Here is an 18,175-nt window from a genome sequence, read left to right on the forward strand (position 1 = left end):
CTAATCAAAACAGCTGTGGAATGCTTCAACAGCCAATAGTGAAAAAGAATAAGGTGTTAGCAATTAATGCAAAAAATAGAGGAACGAAAAGGAAATCTGGGGTCATCTCACAGAGAAGAGCTGCATAAATGTGATGGAAGTTGGCTGTGTAACCTCAGTGAACTGGTTGGATCAGAAAGGATGGGCCATGACCTTGTTGGGTCTCATGGATGTGTCTTTGCGTCCATCTTGGACCGATACTCTATTGCATATTAACGGAGGGACACTGCCGGGGGGGGGGGGGTCTGGAGTAACAGGATTCTAAGGCACGCATACTCAGGTTATAGAGAATCTATGATTTTATAGACCTGGCCTGCTTTGATAGGGCTGGTACTTTTTTGGCAAAATATATAGATATAAATTGTATCAAACATAATTCTGAGAATTTAAGATTTAGTTGATCATAGCCAGCCAACTAAGAGAATCTACAAAAGATATTTTTGTCATTCCCAAGTTCATAACTTTAAGAACATGATCTACAATTTTTATAAAAGAACAAATACTGTTCCTTTCATGCTTGGTAGCCCAATAAATTCACAAATACCCATGTCTTCCAACAAGACTCTACAAGCCACCTCCAGACTTCTGATCTCCAGCGTCTGGGGTACCTTGCATCTGGAGTCTCTACATCACATTTTTTCACCCTTATGTCATCTGTTTAGTATTTCTACTGTTCTCATTACTGGCAAGAGGGACTTATGCTCCTTAGCTTATGCGTTCATAGTGCTAGCGCTGGGACAAACCAGGTGCTTAATTAGAGTGTTTGGGCTGGTTTTCCAGTTCACCTGTGGGCCACCACTAACATCAACTATGTAGACATAAAGCACATTTTAGGCCGTTGACCTTATTTGGAATTGAATTTTTCTCCATTGTGCTGAAAACAGTAATGAGTGTCATGCATAACTAAGGTGGTTTTAGTACTGAAAAATCATTAGGAAAAGAGAATCTAGCCAGAAAAGATGGATGCAGAGAAGATACCTGAGATAAACAAGAGAAGGAAGACACGTCTTCTCAGCCACACCGTGCTGAACTTTTTCATTCTTTCTGCATTTCCGGCCTCTGAATCTCCTTCCTGTATTCAGAACCTCCCCTACATTTGAGTCTCCTTACTAAGTAGCGACGGCCTCTCACTGTGGATACTAAAATTACTAGGAATTTATTTTTCCAATTCCCCTTTCCGCTAAGATGTGGGCCCGTGACCTATCATCCACCTTTACGATGTTCCCATCGAAGATTCCCCATTGTGAGTTGGTTACACAAACAAATGCGGTCCTCAAGGCTTCTCCTGTGGTAACACGGCAGTGGGGGTACAGCTAATTTCCTGGAGAAAGGGCGGCGGTGTCCCGTGTGCACGGTGTCCGCAGCAGAACACTACCTGGATCAACTCTAGTGCGTCTGTTTAGACCTTGATACCAATGAGCCAGCCTCCAAGTCTGCTAGTTCAAACAACCTAGTAGTTCTGCCTTTTCTCCTTGTCAGGCGTCATATGTATTGGTAACTAAGTACACGAAGTGATACACGCATTGACACTTAGAACCTGGTAGGAAACGAACAACAGGGAAAATGAAAGAAATCAAGGTTCATTATTTCACTTGGTAGAGAACATCCGGCAAGGCAGGCATTTGTCACTCATGGTACCTGGTGGCAAAACAATTAAATTATCAGCCATGGCTGTGGGATGGTTTGCAGGAAGGAAAAAGAAGGGTGACACACAAAGGTCCTATTTGATTGGTCGAACTGAAGGAATTTGATATCTGTGAACAGGGTGTGAGGTCAGCCCCCCCACACAAAGATTCTAGGTCCTTCACCCAATCTCGGGAATTTGCTTTCCAGCCTCACGACATCTAGAATAAAGGCTATCATTGAAGAAAGACCTTGCAGTGACATCAGGAAAGTAAATGATCCTTTCTCAGATGGACCTGCAATGGTTTGTCAGAGTAATAATATATTGGGAAAGGGAACCCCTCAGCTGTAGAGGCATCATTGCACATAGTCTTGCCTAAATTTCTGGGAACCCAGAAATCACATGGCCTTCTGGGTGAAGCGGGACTTACAGGGAGTGGGGCCATGACTCATTAGCTCAGTGGGGCCTTAAATTCTCTCCATGTTCACTTCCCCTACCCCATTCCTAGGGAGAGAGATGAAAAAGACATCTTCAACAATTGGCAGATTCTCCACCTTAGATCCCTAGTGAATGGATTATTAACATAATAAAAGTATTGTGGCGTTGCTGGGGACACCCTACGTGCTGGCATCACCAACAATGCAGCAATGGGGAGTCTCATCTTGTCACCTTTCATGCATTACTTGGCTAGTACAGAGGACAGGGCTCCCAGAGAGCCATGGTGACTTACTGGAAGCTTCAGCCAGGGGTGCCGTTTCAAACATAGTGTCTTTACTCAAGCAAATCAACACAGCTCCGTGCACAAGGAAATGGGTGTTATCCCAATAGACCTAAGACAAGGATGGTTTTTCCTCAAGTACTGGGAACAACAGAATATCTTCACTGCCTCATCTCAGGTTAAATTAATTCCTCACCTTGGCAGAAAATGGAGTCATCTTCCCACCGTACAGGATGTGAGGCTGGCCCCCTGCAGCAATGACAGCATGCTAGAAGGATCTACGGTAGAGGCTAGCAGTCACTCTAGATTTCTTGGCAAGATATAGTCTCACCAGAGAGCAGGAGGCGAGTTCAATAAAAACACAGGAGCCTATACCTTATGCGGCTCCTGGCATCTCGTTGTCTGGCCAACACCTAGGTTTCGTCTATACACAGCAGGGCACGATGCTTCACTGTTTATTCCCTGCTTCCTCCTTTTGGGTCCTTATGCTCCTGGGGGAACAGGCCAAGGTGGGTGCATGGTGCTGACTGGGAGGTGGTTCTGATCACTAAGTGGCTGCTGTGCAGCGAGGGGGGTTCCTGGGCGTCTGGAGGAAAGCCAGGTTGAGTAACAGCTGCCGGAAGACCAGCCTACCGCCTGCAGACAGACACTCAGGACCCATATCTCTCAGTGAAGATATTTTGGGGCCATCATGTAAGGTGAATAACCAACTAGCTGGGGTGCTAGCTGGTTGTGAGCAAAAGGAACGTAACATCTAACTAGGTTTCTCTTCCTGGCTTTGTCGTATAAGTTGTCATATATTTGACATAATTTAACAAACTTTCTGCTTTCCTCTCTCTCTCACAACTGTGTGGTATAGAGAACATTGTGGTCCATACGGAATATTGATGTGGATTATGACAGAATAGAGCAGGAGCGGGTACCACCTGGAGATCCGGACTGGGAGCTGGCACACAGTGACGGGGCTACCCGCTTCCTAGGAGGGCAGGGCGCTTGGACCAACAGATAATTATACGAGGATGCACACGTACTTTTTAGGGATGTGTGCCGACGTTGGGCAGCAAATGATAGGAATAGTGGGCATTTGTTCCATTCTGATCCTTCATTGCGGAATTTCCCTCCCAAGGAGCCTTGCCCTGTGAGTGGGACAATGATGGCAGCCAGACAGGGTTCCAGGTGACGTTGGCAGGTCAGGCGCATGGAGGACAGTGGGGATGCCCTGAGTGAATCCACTCAGCAGTGTGATGTGGGCACCGGTAAAGGCTGCTCACCCCTCGCGCCTTGTTCTCCACTCCTGGGCATTCTGGAAGAACTCCCAATATCTTGTTCATAAATTGCCTTTCTGCTTAAACGAGCCAACTGGTTCCTTTTCTCGAACAAAAGAACTCTGCCTGCTACAACACACAGACACATGTACACACACAAACACTCTGCTCCTGCTCCAAGGTGAGAGCCAAGTGAAGGTGCAGAGTCTCTCCAGGGTTCATCTGTCATCAAAGCTCATTGCCATCACTACAAACCCTGGCTTATTTGTCCCCTGGGAAGTACCCTTTCACTTATTAAGATGCCACTCAGCTTTCCACATGGGTGGCCCATCTCCACCCAATATCCTATGTCACTCTAGCTCTAAATTGTTCTTCTCCCAGCTGTACATGCAAAATCCCTTAGGCTCAGGACAGGGAATAGATTGGTCCAGAATCTAAACCATATCAGGAGTTAAGCAAATAACTAGGCTCAAAAACACAGTCTTCTTGATTTTGTCAGTTACCAGCCCTTCCATGACGTCAAGCCGGAAGAGACTTTGCAGGGAGAAATATCTTAACAACATATCTTTGATGTATGGTCTTCCTAATTTGTAGTAATGGACAATTCCTGCTTTATCTTTTAATACCCCACACGGCAGGAGTTCTGTATCCCAATTACAGAGTAAAAACGCCTTTGTCTTGTATCTCATTCTCGTCTTGAAATATGCTCAGAAGCCACCCAAGCAGCACCGGAACCGGCCACACTGCTCTCCCAACGCCCACCCTGACTGCGAGGCAGAGTCTGCACTTCAGCGTAACTCCCAGGTGATCTGTATGCACAAGGAAGTTTGAGAAACACTGGACTTGATCAGTGCTTTCCAATAGAAATAGATTGTGAGCCTCGTATGCTATTAAAAATTTTCTAGTGGCTGCACATAAAAAGAAAACAGAAACAGGTGAAATTAACTTTAATAATATATTTTTATTTAATCAAATATATCTAAAATGGTTATTTCAAAATATAACCAACAAAATAACTGATGGATTATTTCAAATGTAATCAGTATATTAATAAGATATTTTGCATATTTTGGTGTGTAATTCTGATTGTTATTGATATATAATTGACATACAATGCTATGTAAGTTTCCAGTATACAACATAATGGTTGATATTTGTATATATTGTGAAATGATCACCACGATAAGTCTAGCTAACACCCATCAGCATAGTTACAAAATCTTTACTTTTTGTTTTAAATCTGGTGTGTGTTCTGCAGTTACAGGGCAACACACTTGGAACCTGCTAGTTTTCGAGTGCTCAGTTGCCACACTGGCCAGTGACCGGCCAACAGAGTCTCAGACAGAACCCGCCGACTTCCTGTCCTGTCTTCAGAAAGGGACAGGGCTGCTGGAAATCCCCGGGTTGAAGGAGCTGCAGTAATGCCACCCTGGGGAACGTAAGCCAGTACTGCAAGCAAAGGCCCAGCACATTTTCACACAGCGATATGTATGTTACTAAACACACATGTATTGAGGAACAAGGAATGAGCGTTGGCTCAACACTGGGCCGGGCTGCCCGAACCTGACTTGGCCACGTGGAACCCTTCAGTGCACCCCTCTCCACTCTGCTTCAGGGAGGTGTATGCTTGCTACTGTGCAGTGCCGTCTGTAACTTTTTTCCATTTTTAAATTTTTATTTATTTTTAAATTAAATGTATTGGGTTGACATTGGTTAATGGAATTATACAGGTTTGAAGTATACAGTTCTATAACACATCATCTGTATATTGCACTGTGTGTTCACCTCCCAGAGTCAGTTCTCCTTCCATCACCATGTATTTGATCCCCTTTTCCCTCTTCTACCACCTTCCCCCTTCCCCTCTGGTAACCACTAAACTGTTGTCTGTGTCTGTGAGTTTGTTGCTTTCAGTTTTATATCCCACATATGAGTGAAATCATATGGTCCTAGACTTTTTCTGGCTGACTTATTTCCCTTAGCTTGATAATCTCAAGGTCCATCTACGTTGTCCGGACACTTATCCCAAGAAAACATACAAATGGCCAACAGATATACGGAAAAATGCTCAACTTCACTAGCTATTAGGGAAATGACAACGAAAACCACAATGAGATACCACGTCACACCTGTTAGAATGGCGTCATCAACAAGACAAGTAATAACAAGTGTTGGAGAAGCTGTGAGGAAAAGTAACCCTCATACACTGTTGGCGGGGATGTAGATTGGTGCAGCCAGTATGGAAAACAGCATGGAGAGTTCTCAAAAATTAAGAATAGAATCACCATATGACCCAGCAACCCCTCTTCTGGGTATCTACCCAAAAGATCTAAAAACATTTATCTGTAAAGATATCTGCACCCCTATGTTCATTGCAGCATTATTCAAGGTGGCCAAGACATGGAAATAATGGAAGTGCCCTTCAATAGATGAATGGACAAAGAAGATGTGGTACATATGCACAATGGAATACTACTCTGCCATACGAAAAGATGAAATAGTGTCATTTGTGACAACTTTTGTTCCATCTGGATGCCTTCCGCTGTTTGTCACAGAAGGAAAGGAGTGGGGTGCTCATCCACTCTGGAGTTCCAGAACCTCAGTCCATCCCATCGATTCCATGCTGGATCTGACCCTCTTGCATTTCTCCTCTGCTCCCTGCAGTGGCCTCTCCACCTTCTTACTGCCCCCATGTTTCAAGTCTCAAGTTCCACTGGACTCGCTCTGCTGTTCTCCCACCAGGCTTCCCACAAGCCCAGGGAGGACAGCAACATCTATTATGTTTCCTCCTGTATCTCTTACCAGCGTGCATTTCCGAGACCTCCCTTATACCGCGCTCGTGATTGATGGCGTGTTTCACACTGGGTGGCTCGGTCTGCTTCCTCAGCACTATTTCTAAGTGTCTGCTTCTCCTTGAACCTGCTCTCAGCCTCACCAGAAAAGATTTCAGAGGCTGGGGCTGACTACCACTCTGTTTTATGGAGGCCGCGAGAAGTGGGGCTGGATGCCCTCTACCTAAATTTATCTTAGGTCGTTTTCTCTTTTAAACAACTGACTTTAACTTGGACGATTGGAATCTCATTTCCCAAATGCAATTACTTTCTAAGTTGAAATAAAAGCAGAAACAGATATTAGAATTACAGAAAATTAGAAGTAAAAAGACCACCTTACAGATTATCAATGTTATAATTTAGGAAACTAAAGCCTAGAGAGGTGGTGACCAGTTGGTTCATAATCAAAGATGAGAGAGAGAGAGAGAGAGAGAGAGAGATGATTGATAGATGATAGATAAATAGATAGATGGATGATAGATTAATAGATGATAGATAGATGAGAGAGAAAGAGAGGATAGATAGATAGACAGAGTCACAAAGGGAAACTAACTTGAGATTTGCTACGTCACAGTCACACACTGGAGATGCAGGATTGCGCTGCATGAATGAACCCAGGTGTCTCTTCAATAAACTCACACCATCATAAAAACATCTAAGAATTGTTAGTTAGCAGAAAATTAAAATGTTATTTATGTATGGACCTATAGAGCTTAAGTTGGGACATGAACTCAAACGTGAATAACTTTATCTGCACCAAGCGAGGTTTGAAAAAGCTCATGGAATTTGTGGGATCCTCTAACTGGGTCCAATACACCAGGTAAGAGAGGGAATTAATATACCAGGGACTTCACAAAACACTTTCCATGTGTTATCTCATTTGATTTGAAAGTCAGAAAATATATGTATAAAGTACTATAAGTGATTTAAGAAATACCCGAAGTTAACACATTCAAAAAGCTCTGCACCCCTCTATCAGAGTCACGATGACCCCAGGGTTCTACGCTGCCCACCACAGCCTTAAATGGTTCCTGGCTTGTTTGGGAGACCTCAAGCCCTCGGGCACATCTGATATAATTTCTTCAGTGCACAACAGCTTCATTCTTGAAAGATGCCAAAATCATTCAACAATCAACCCTAGCAAATAAACACTACACTTGGTCACCCTCTTTTCAGACAGAAAGCGAATGTGGTCAGAAGGTAAGAAGGCTGGTTTTCAAATGCACGCCTTCTAACTTGTTTCTGAAAGCTGGGTCTCAAAGAGAACTTTATGCTTGTTGAGAAGGCCGTTTAAACACGTGCACACCATCAAAAACGTGAGCCCCTTAACCCAGACACGTGTCTGGATCTGCCTGCTGAGGCCTCTGGGCTTCCTTTGGGATCCATCCTTCTGCCTCAGTCCCAATCTCCTTCGTCCTCCCTCAAGTTAACCATTGTTGTGTAGTTTTCCACAAGTTCCTAACCCCACGGGCACAGCGAAGGGCAGCGTGTTCCTCTGTATTTCTTGCAAACTGCATCTGGATTTCCAGGCTGGAGCAGAATCAGGTCCCGGGCAAACGGCGCGCATTGGGTGGGGTTGTGTGTCTGCCAGGAAGTGGACACCGCCTGATGTTGTCCATTGATGCTATTCAACAATTAGACACAAGGATTAAGTAAAGGTTGCAAAGTGACGATATTCTACTTCTATAATTCATTTTTTCCTAAATTGGATGGAATATTCTTGTAAAGAAAAGAAACTTCACCCACCTACCGTTTGGTCCCTTGATAGACTTCACGCAGGAAGGGCAGCATAAGTGTTTGATTTGACCCTTCTATTGACCATTGTCAAGATAACTAACTTGGCCCCTATCATCCTCCAAAGGGGACCAATTCCTTTTTTTTTTTTTTTTTTTAAATAATTTCCTGTTAACACGCAGATTTAAACATATGTAATAGGTTTCTCACATCATCACTGCTCTCCTTACCGAAGCTCGAATTCATGTTTAGCCAGTGAGGTCATCTTCAAGTCGAATCTCAAGGCTTTTTGAAAAGACCTCATAGTTCTTGGTAGTCTTCTTTCTGTCTGGTGTGTCAACGTGCTCCAGATTCATTTTCATTCTGTACCTTTCCTGCTCCATTTTTCTGAGAAGCTCTGTTTTTTCCCCCCAGGGAAATTATATTTCCAGACCATCATCTGGGTACTAGGGATGGTCTTTGCTATTGAACTGGTATTGTTTCTAGGCTTTTTCAGTGAACATAATGAGGGAAATTAAACAACTTATAAGCTCCTATTGATACAATTAAAGTTCAAGACTACAGTCTTCTAATTCTGTCTCTTATATGTCACATCTCTAGCTTTTTTATTCTGCATCAAATATCCGTCAAGGACTAAGCAGATGCTTGAATTCGAGTATCTCATAATTACTTTCTCTTTGCTTTATCCCCCTGCCCCCGCCAAAAAAAGATTAGTCTCAAAATAACAGTACTAAATACTACCAGTCCCAATGTAATTGCTGAAAAGTTTAAAAACTGTTTTTACAGTTGTTTGTCTCATTCCTTCTTCATCTTTTTATCTTTGAACTGTAATTATATTGTCAAAGGATATAGCCATTCAACACCATACTCTCTTCCTTTTAATCCCCATTCAGTGCTATTTCTACAAGAAGTTACATACTTAGTGAGCATTACAGTCTTTCTTTCCTAATGTGTCTAATCATTTTGGTTTGCTGATGCTCATCTTCAGGTGACTCCTCAAGAAATACTCAAGAGAACATATTCCCTAAGATCTTGAGGGTCTTTTTTTGCTGGAAATATAAATTCTTGGTTCACATTTCTTTAAGAATCTTAAAAATGTCAATGTATTTGCATGTACGCATTCCCACCAGGTAAATCTGTCAAGCATTTTTCCCATCTCTACATTTACCCCACACCCACAATCTACACACCTACTCTCCTTTCCAGATCCATCTGGACAAACCAATCTCCCCAATTTCGCGTGCTTTCTTTGAACTTTCCCACCACTCTTTGCCTTGAGTAAAAGGTGGCCCTGCCTGTAGACAGTCACCTGCCTGCTGTCCTCGCTCATGGACAAGTTTCCTAGCTCCTAGAACAATAGGGTGTGCACTGACATACCGTATGTGCTTTGGTCCACATGTGGCAATAGGTAGGTACTTGAAAAATATGTGTTGATGGAATGAATGAACAAAGGAGTTCCTCTGGCAAGAGAAATCTAAGCACAGAGGAAAACTAAAACAGTTGGGGGGTGGGGGGTGGGAGATGAGGGTAAGGGGGATCGAATATATGGTGATGGAAGGAGAACTGACTCTGGGTGATGAACACACAATGGGATTTATAGATGATGTAATACAGAATTATACACCTGAAATCTAAGTAATTTTACTAACAATTGTCACCTCAATAAATTTAATAATAATAAAAAATAAAAATAAATAAAACAGTTTAAAAACAGAAAACAGGAGGAGAGAAAAATAGATTTCAGAGGAAGAGCACCAGCACCTGACGTGGGTAACTAAGTCTTAACTGACGGGCGACCAGCACATGCTGTGCGGTAAGGGTCCTGACACACGTTCACACTCAAAAGGAGAGGGGGGCGTCTGGAGAAGGACTTTTCGTTCTTTAAACAGATTTTAGAATTCTAATTCTAATTACAGTTCCCCTTTATTAATTCACCCTTTTCACCCCTGCATTTTCAGTCTTCACAGAAAGCAAGGAGGAAAGGGAACTCTCTGTAAACAGAGGCCATACCCATCATTTAAGGCCCTGGACACATTTCATGAAGGTCTGCCTGACCCCCTCCCTCTCTTGTCATTGTTTCAGGACATATACTGGCTTAGCCTCTCCACAGACCACTCTGTACCGGATGATTTGACAGTCTCCAGCTTGTCCCCACAGGGTGGGACGTCTTATCTTTGAGTCTTTTATAAATCCAAGAAGAGTATTTTACATAAAATAAGTATCAGAGATGTATTGAATTGGAGAACGCTTTCATTCTAATAACTGTCCACATTATCATTAGAAAGTGAACTATATTTGAGGACGTGTAGTAAGCACTGACTAGAAGATTTGATAGTCTGATATATAGATATCCATTCACATTTTCAAAACCACGTAAGGACACATAGAAACTCTCTTTGGACACTCCTCAGCAACTGAAAAACAAATGGGGATGTTTTCTCAAGATTCAGAAATTTGAACTAAAATTTGAGGAAAATGCATTACTCTTCTGAACACAGAAATAACACTATCAGTCCTCTAGCCTCCACTGGAACAGATTTAAATAATTACCTCCAGAGGGTTCACTTGTTTGAAAAGGAGATGCAAATATTTTATAAAAATAAAACCAAGGCCATTAAGAGCACCAAAGAGACAATATAAAGAAAATAAAGAGAAAAAATTCCTAAGGAGATCCAAGACGGCAGAGCAGATAAACACTGTGCCTGCTTCCTTCCGTGGCCACATCGAAATTACAACTAAATTATAGAACAATCAACCTGGAGAACCATCTGAAGTCTAGCTGAACAGAAGTTTTGTAACTAAGGATATAAAACAAGCCACGTGGAGACTGGTAGGAGGGCAGAGACCGGAACCGGCCCACACCTGCGGGCGGTGGACGAAAGTAAGCAGGGCTATCTCGGCTGCAGAGGTTCTCCAAGGGAAGTGAGGAAAACAAGCACTGCACCAGGCACCCCAGCCCGGAGTATGGGTGCCGGGAAGAGGAGCCCCACTATATCTGGCTGTGAAAAACAGTGGGGATTCCAACCATCCTGGTGGAATGGAAGGCGGCGGGAAACCCAGGGTCCTCTTAAAGGGCCTGCGCACAGACTCGCTCGCAGGCACTCACCTTGGGCTCCAGCGGAGGGAAGGTGATTTGGAGGCCTCGGAGACATATGGGGGAGGGGTGGGCAGACTGAGCTGTGCAGCTTCAAGGTGAGGGCTGGAGGAGAGTTGCCATTTTCCCTGTGAGGAGGTCCTCCTCCCATATAGCCAAGCAGCTGGCAGGTGTGCGCCATCTTTCCTGTGTTGAGCCCGCCCCCTCTGGGTAAATCTGAATCTGATTGGCCTGGTGAGCTCTGCTGCTCCGTCCTGCTGACTCACTGGGACCCTGCCCCACTCAACTCCCCCAGTGCTGGAGGCACTTTCTCCACCTGCCCACATTGCACTTTTTCTTGGGAACTGTTGGAGTTCATGGGCTCCAGGCAGGCGGCAACTAGCCTCGGTGTGCTGATACTTTTGCTGAGTCGCTCCAGGCTCAGCACTGGCACCAAACCAGAGTCTACATTAACCTGGTGACCACAACTCTTCCCACTCTAGTGACTCCCTGAGACCCTGCCTCACCCAACTTGTGTACTGCATGAGGCCTTATCAGTGGCTGAACCTTAAGGGAGCCGGCAGGTGGTAGCAGGCCTCGGGGAGTCCTGGCTTTTTGCAGAGCTACCTCAGGCCTGGGGCTGGTGGCAGCAGTCCTCAGTTTGCAGCATAGCCTCTCCCATTTGCTTCCAGGTTTATCACAGGGAGCAAACAACCACAGATGCTTTATTGCTCCTACCAGGTAGTCTCCAGCTGGTCACAGGCAATGGGTGACCTGGACGTGCACCAGAGCCAACATACTTGGAGGTTGGCTTCAGACCACAGCAGAGCACCGCCCAATTAGCCCCACAAGCAGCACACACAAAGGATGGTCTCAACAGGTACCAAACCCCACTGGGACGAATCCCACTCCATGGTGTAAGCCCCTTGCACAGCAGCCTGTAAGCTCTGGATGTGGCCAAACCCCACACCAGTCAGTCTGAGGGTCAGTCACACCCACTGATATGCCAATAGCAATCAAGGCTCAACAACCCACACAAGGGACATTCCTGGAGCGACCAGAGCAGGTGACCAGGGAGATGATGCCAGGGCCCTACAAGCACCTACTACATAAGGCCACATGGCCAAGACTGGGAGACATAGCAGATCTAACTAATACATAGAAACAAACAGAGAGACACAGCCAAAATGAGGAAACAAAGAAGCATGTCCCAAATGAAATGACAGGAGAAAACTCCAGAAAAAGGACTAAATGAAATGGAGGGAAGCAACCTACCACAGACAGAGTTCAAAACAATGGTTATAAGGATGCACAAAGAACTTAGTGAAAACTTCAACAAAGCGATAGTAAACATTAAAAAAAAAAGGACATAGAAACCATAAAAAAGAACCAATCAGAAGTGAAGCATACAGTAACTGAAATGAAGAATGCACTAGAAGGAATCACCAGCAGACTAGATGAAGCAAAGGATTGAATCAGCGATTTGGAAGATAAGGTCTCAGAAAACACCCAACCGAAACAGCAAAATGAAAAAAGAATCCAAAAAAAAAAAAAATGAGGATAACTTATGAGACCTCTGGGACAACATCAAGTATACCAATATTCACATCATAAGGGTACCAGAAGGAGAAGAGAGAGTGAAAGGAATTGAAAACATATTTGAAGAAATAATGACTGAAAACTTCCCTAACCTGGTGAAGGAAATACATGCCCAGGAAGCACAGAGTCCCAAACAGCATGAACTCAAACAGGCCCACACCAAGACACATCATAATTAAAATGTCAATGGTTAAAGATAAAGAAGAATCCCAAAAGCAGCAAGAGAAACATAACTAGTAACTTATAAGGGAGTTCCCATTATATTGTCAGCTGCTTTCTGAACAGAAACTTTGCAGGCCAGGAGGGACTGGCACAAAATATTCAATGTGATGAAAAGCAAGAACCTACAACCAAGATCACTCTACCCAGCAAGGCTATCATTTAAAATCAAAGGACAGATAAAAACCTTCCCAGACAAGAAAAATCTAAAGGAGTTCATCACCACGAAACCAGTATTATGAGGAATTTTAGAGGGACTTCTTCGAGTAGAAGAAAAAAAAGATTAAAAATATGAATAAAGAAATGGCAATAACTACATTTCTATCAGCAATTACTTTCAATGTAAACGTATTAAATGCACCAATCAAAAACATATAGTGGCTGAATGGATAAGAAAACAAGGCCCTTACATATACTGCCTACAACAGACTCGCTTCAGATCGAAAGACACACACAGACTAAAAGTAAAGGCATGGAAAAAGTTATTTCATGAAAAGTAAAACAAACAAACACAATCTGGGGTTGCAATACTTATATCAGGCAAAATAGACTTTAAAACAAAAGCTATAACAAGGGACAAAGAAGGACGCAGTAATCCCACTTCTGGGTATTTACCTGAAAAAAACCAAAATGCTACTTCGAGAGGACTTTTGCATCTATATCTTTATTGCAGCATTGTTTACAATGGCCAAGATGTGGAGGCAGCCTGGGTATCCACTGATGGGAGAACGGATAAACAGTAGGTGGTACATGTATACAATGGAATATTGCTTGGCCAGGGAAGGGCATGGGTTCTCACCATCTGCAGCAGCATGGATGGACCTAGACGGTATTGTGTTGAGAGGAGCATCAGACAGAAAAGACAGATATGTGATTTTGCTTACATATGGAATCTAAAGAACAAAATAACAAACAAAACAGAAACAAACTCATAGATACAGAGAACATTGTGATAGTTGCCAGATGGGAGAGGGGTTGAGGGAGTGGGTGAAAAGGCAAATGGATTAAGAAGTACAAATTGGTTGTTACACGGTAATCATGGGGGTGTAGGTTATATAGCATAAGGAATATAGTCAGTAATATTGTAATAACTATGTATATTGTCATATGGTACTAGATTTGTTGAGGTGATAAATGGGAGGGGGGTTGGAGGGAAGGCTGAAAAAGATGAAGGGATGGAAAAGTACAAACTGGTAGTTACAAGACAGTCATGGGAATGTAAAGCAAAGCATAGGGAATATAGTCAATAATATGGTAATATAGTAACGATGTACGGTGCCTGGTGGGTACTAGACTAATCAGAGGGATCACTTCTTAAATTATACAAATGTATAACCACTATTCTGTGCACCTGAAATTAATATAAAATACTATTGAGTGTCAACTGTAATTGAAAAATTAAAAAGAGGGGAAAGTAAAAAGAAAGAGAAAAAATTCCTTATCTTAACCAGCTTATTATCAGTCTTGAATAATATGATTATTTTGCTGAAGATGATCTACAGTGAATTATTATTTTAGGGGAATATGACCAATTATAAGAAAGATGAATAAATAAATACTTATAATATTTCAAAAATAAATTGAAAAATAAAAACAGGAATAAAATATTGTGATTCCATGCTCAAGTTTAAATTTTGAAGATGAGCTGCTCCACTCTAAAGTAATGACTTATTGAAATACAACGGTCCTTTTGCAGTTTCATGTTCCTTCTAGGTATATTATTGGTACCACCATACACATATCTTGTTATTTTGCATAATTGTCTTCAACCTATTGGATAGATTTCATTGAAGGAGGATGAGGACAGGGATGGAATTCACCTAAGACCACGGGATATCTTTTTTTGAGTAGATTTTTTTGAGGTAATTTCTATTGAGATTTAAGCTTTATATTTGTAGTTAAATCATCATTGATTCTGTTCCAGTGTATTTAGGACTCACTTTTCTCTAATTCTTAAACTTCACATTTTGCAATGAGGACACACTGGTTGTCATTTTTTTTCATTTTCTCAATAATGTCCACTGTGTTCAGTAAATTTCTGCTGGGTTTTTATCTTGTATACTTTTTCTATAAATTTTTAAATGACCCAATATGAACATTAAGGCTGTTTTTTGTGTGTCATGTTCACAGTTACTGCAGCAGAGTCTTAAGAACCATGGAGTCTTTAGCTCATAGTGACGTAGCCTCCTGCGGACATGGCGAGATCTCCCTGAATACTTCACGCATAATGATTTGAGGGTCAGAATCCAGGTTGGAGGCGGCCTGACACTGACAGCTGTGGACTATTTCTTGATTACTAACTACAACATGTTCTGCCGGTGTCGGGGTATCTTTTCTCTCTCCTTCATCTGTTCTTTGACCAGAGCAAAATGCATTTTTCTTTTTGTCACAATATCCTCACTGTTAATAAATTACTTTTTGTTCCTCTAAAGCCCGCTCTTTCCTCCTGTGGCTGTGAAACCCTCCCTGCCCGACCTGCTTGTCCCGTTCACCAGCCTCTCCTGAGGTCGCTTTCATGTCACCCTTAGCCTTTCTTGGCAGTTATTACACCTTTCAGGCCCCTTCCTTACCAGATACTTTGTACCACGCCTCCTATCTTTGATTTTTATATTTTCCATTTCCACCCCATTGTGTCCTAGTTCTACATGCTTGTTCCTTCAAAGAAAGCCTTGCGTCTAGGCATCCATCACTTTCTGTAAAGAATAATAGGAAAGAAAATACAGTAGGTATGTTTCCTTTCAGTCCTCACATAGAATTTGGTTTCTGCTACTCAGTGAGAGCCCAAATTCCCATCTCCGTCCTCATCTCCATCGTGGAAGGTGGCCCCGTGTTACAGGACAGAACGCCTCTCCTGGAGGGCGCTGTCTCTGTCTGCAGGTGGCCAGTAGAGCAACATGCTCGTCCGCGTGGCTATGTACTTGGGGACAGGTCTCCTAAGGGAGAGAGCGTTGTCCTGTGAGCCACTTCCCTTCAGGGCTGATCACAATCATGGTGACTTGGGGTCAGATGTCCTAGGCAAAGGTGTCCCATCCCTCTGCATCTAAGCAACTTAGGAAGACAATTCCGAAACCATCTCTCTACTTTCATAACTTCTAATCCCACTTGATTTTCCAGATTGTTGCTCATTCAATGCTTGTGTTTATATGTTTTAATAATGATAATAAAGAATACTACATACTCAAGGCAGTTCCTCTGCCCTCTTGTTTTTCATGATCCATTCCCACACTTGCAAGGATCATTGTTTGATTTCAACCAGAGTCCCACAAAGAGAGAGGACCCCCACTGGCAGTCTAATATTGTAAATGAGAATTCCACCGAGCCACCGTTACCATGAAAAGGCCAGAAGATGGAATCGAGGCCATGCTGAAGAGAATAAAGTATGTCCTGATTTGTAAAAGTTGGGAGGTGGATATAAAGTCAATTTGGTAAAGCTGTCCTTTCCCAGGCAGGTGCTTGTACTGAACTTAACTGGCACCAGATGTTTAGGTAAGACTCGGAAAAGTAATAGTAGCAACCATTTCTAGAAGAATCTTCAGTGTTGCTCATTATGGTGGATGCTTACCATGGACTCACCAACTCACTTCCTTCTCATGAAAGTCCTTCAGGTTGTGCGATATTATCAGCCATCTGACCATCAAGAAAACAGAAACAATGAGGAATTAGAAAATATCCACAAGTGCACTGATTGGTAATTTGGTCTAAAACCAACTCCATAGAGATTTTATTGCTTTGATAAATATTTCTTCTTTAAGACAAGATTGACCAAATAAACTTTCAGTATTCAGGATATTTTTAAAAATATTTCACTGAATATACATTCATCCAATTAAAAATCAGAGCTCTATCAAAGTATTTACTCCAGAAAATGACCTATTCTTATTTACAAAGTAATTCCTTAAAGAATTAAATATATATTTTTTGTGTGTATTTTCACATGGAAGATTTGTTTTCAACAATATCATTGTCACAAAATTTTGTAGTTCGTGTGTGTGTGTGTGTGTGTGTGTGTGTGTATGTGTGTGTATTTGAGACTTTTCTCTATTTTTATTGTGAATTATCATAGCGTGTTTGGACAGAGATATGGGTTACATGTGTGCATACCACAACCAATTCCAAATGCATTTCTGTTCCGTAGGTTTCTTAATCTAATACAAATAATTTTTACCATGATTCTGGGTTCCATCAATATTTGTCTTCTTAATTTCATTGTAAAAATAAACAATTTTATCTTCAGCAATAAACTTCTTTTTTCTAAATTAAAGTTTATTGGGGTGACAATTGTTAGTACAGTTACATAGATTTCAGGTGTACAATTCTGTATTACATCATCTATAAATCACATTGTGTGCTCACCACCCAGACTCAGTTCTCCTTTTATCACCATATATTTGATAGCAATAAACTTCTTAACCAAATTATCTACAGCGTCCACAATAATGTCAGATCTTTCACCTTCTCACACAGAAAACTTAGCTGGTTGTATGATTTAATTGGTTTCTCGGGGCCCCCGCCAGCGGTCCACGGAGGGGACAATTGTTGCACTTTTGTTCACTCGCTGGAAGCTTGGATTCGTGAGAGAAGATTCGTCACAAGCACACTGTTTGAGCCAAAGAACGTCTGCTGCCTGCATGGTATCAAACACCTTCAGCAACGAGTCAACCGTCGTCGTTAGGCACAGGCTTCATTTTCATCTACACTGCAGAGGACAAGGAAACAATGAGAAGTGTCACAGGCTGGAGAGGGCCTGGGAGACCCAAAGTTAACGCTACATACGACATGTGCTAGATATTAGGGCGGGCAAAGGCGTTAGCAAAAACGGGCAAGTGGGGACCAGGCCTGCACTTCAGTTAATCGTGCGGCACCAGTGTGAACGTCCTGGCATCCACAATGGGGTCGTGATTACAGAAGCTGCCAACACAGGTGAGCGGAAGCTGCTCTGAAGGGCACATGGAAACTCTGAACAACTTCTGAAACTTTTCTGTACATCAATTTATTTCAAATAAAAAGTTATACAAAATGTTGACATTTACGTAGAAGTAACTATTTCCTCAGTAGATTTGTGACATGAATTTCATA

The 18,175-nt window shown here is 42.4% G+C and overlaps 1 long non-coding RNA gene across 2 annotated transcripts in view; it reads right to left on the reverse strand.

The window, feature by feature from the left end:
• Positions 1 to 16,905: 16,905 nt before the first annotated feature.
• The window catches only part of LOC141571491 (uncharacterized), a 162,706-nt gene continuing 161,436 nt past the window's right edge, over positions 16,906 to 18,175 (reverse strand). For both annotated transcript variants that reach the window (XR_012496225.1, XR_012496224.1), the window contains one exon: positions 16,906 to 17,795. This is a non-coding gene — a long non-coding RNA (uncharacterized LOC141571491). The remainder of the gene's footprint in view (positions 17,796 to 18,175) is intronic.

This window comes from Rhinolophus sinicus, linkage group LG05, assembly GCF_036562045.2.
Source record: "Rhinolophus sinicus isolate RSC01 linkage group LG05, ASM3656204v1, whole genome shotgun sequence".
Classification (NCBI taxonomy): Eukaryota; Metazoa; Chordata; class Mammalia; order Chiroptera; family Rhinolophidae; genus Rhinolophus; species Rhinolophus sinicus.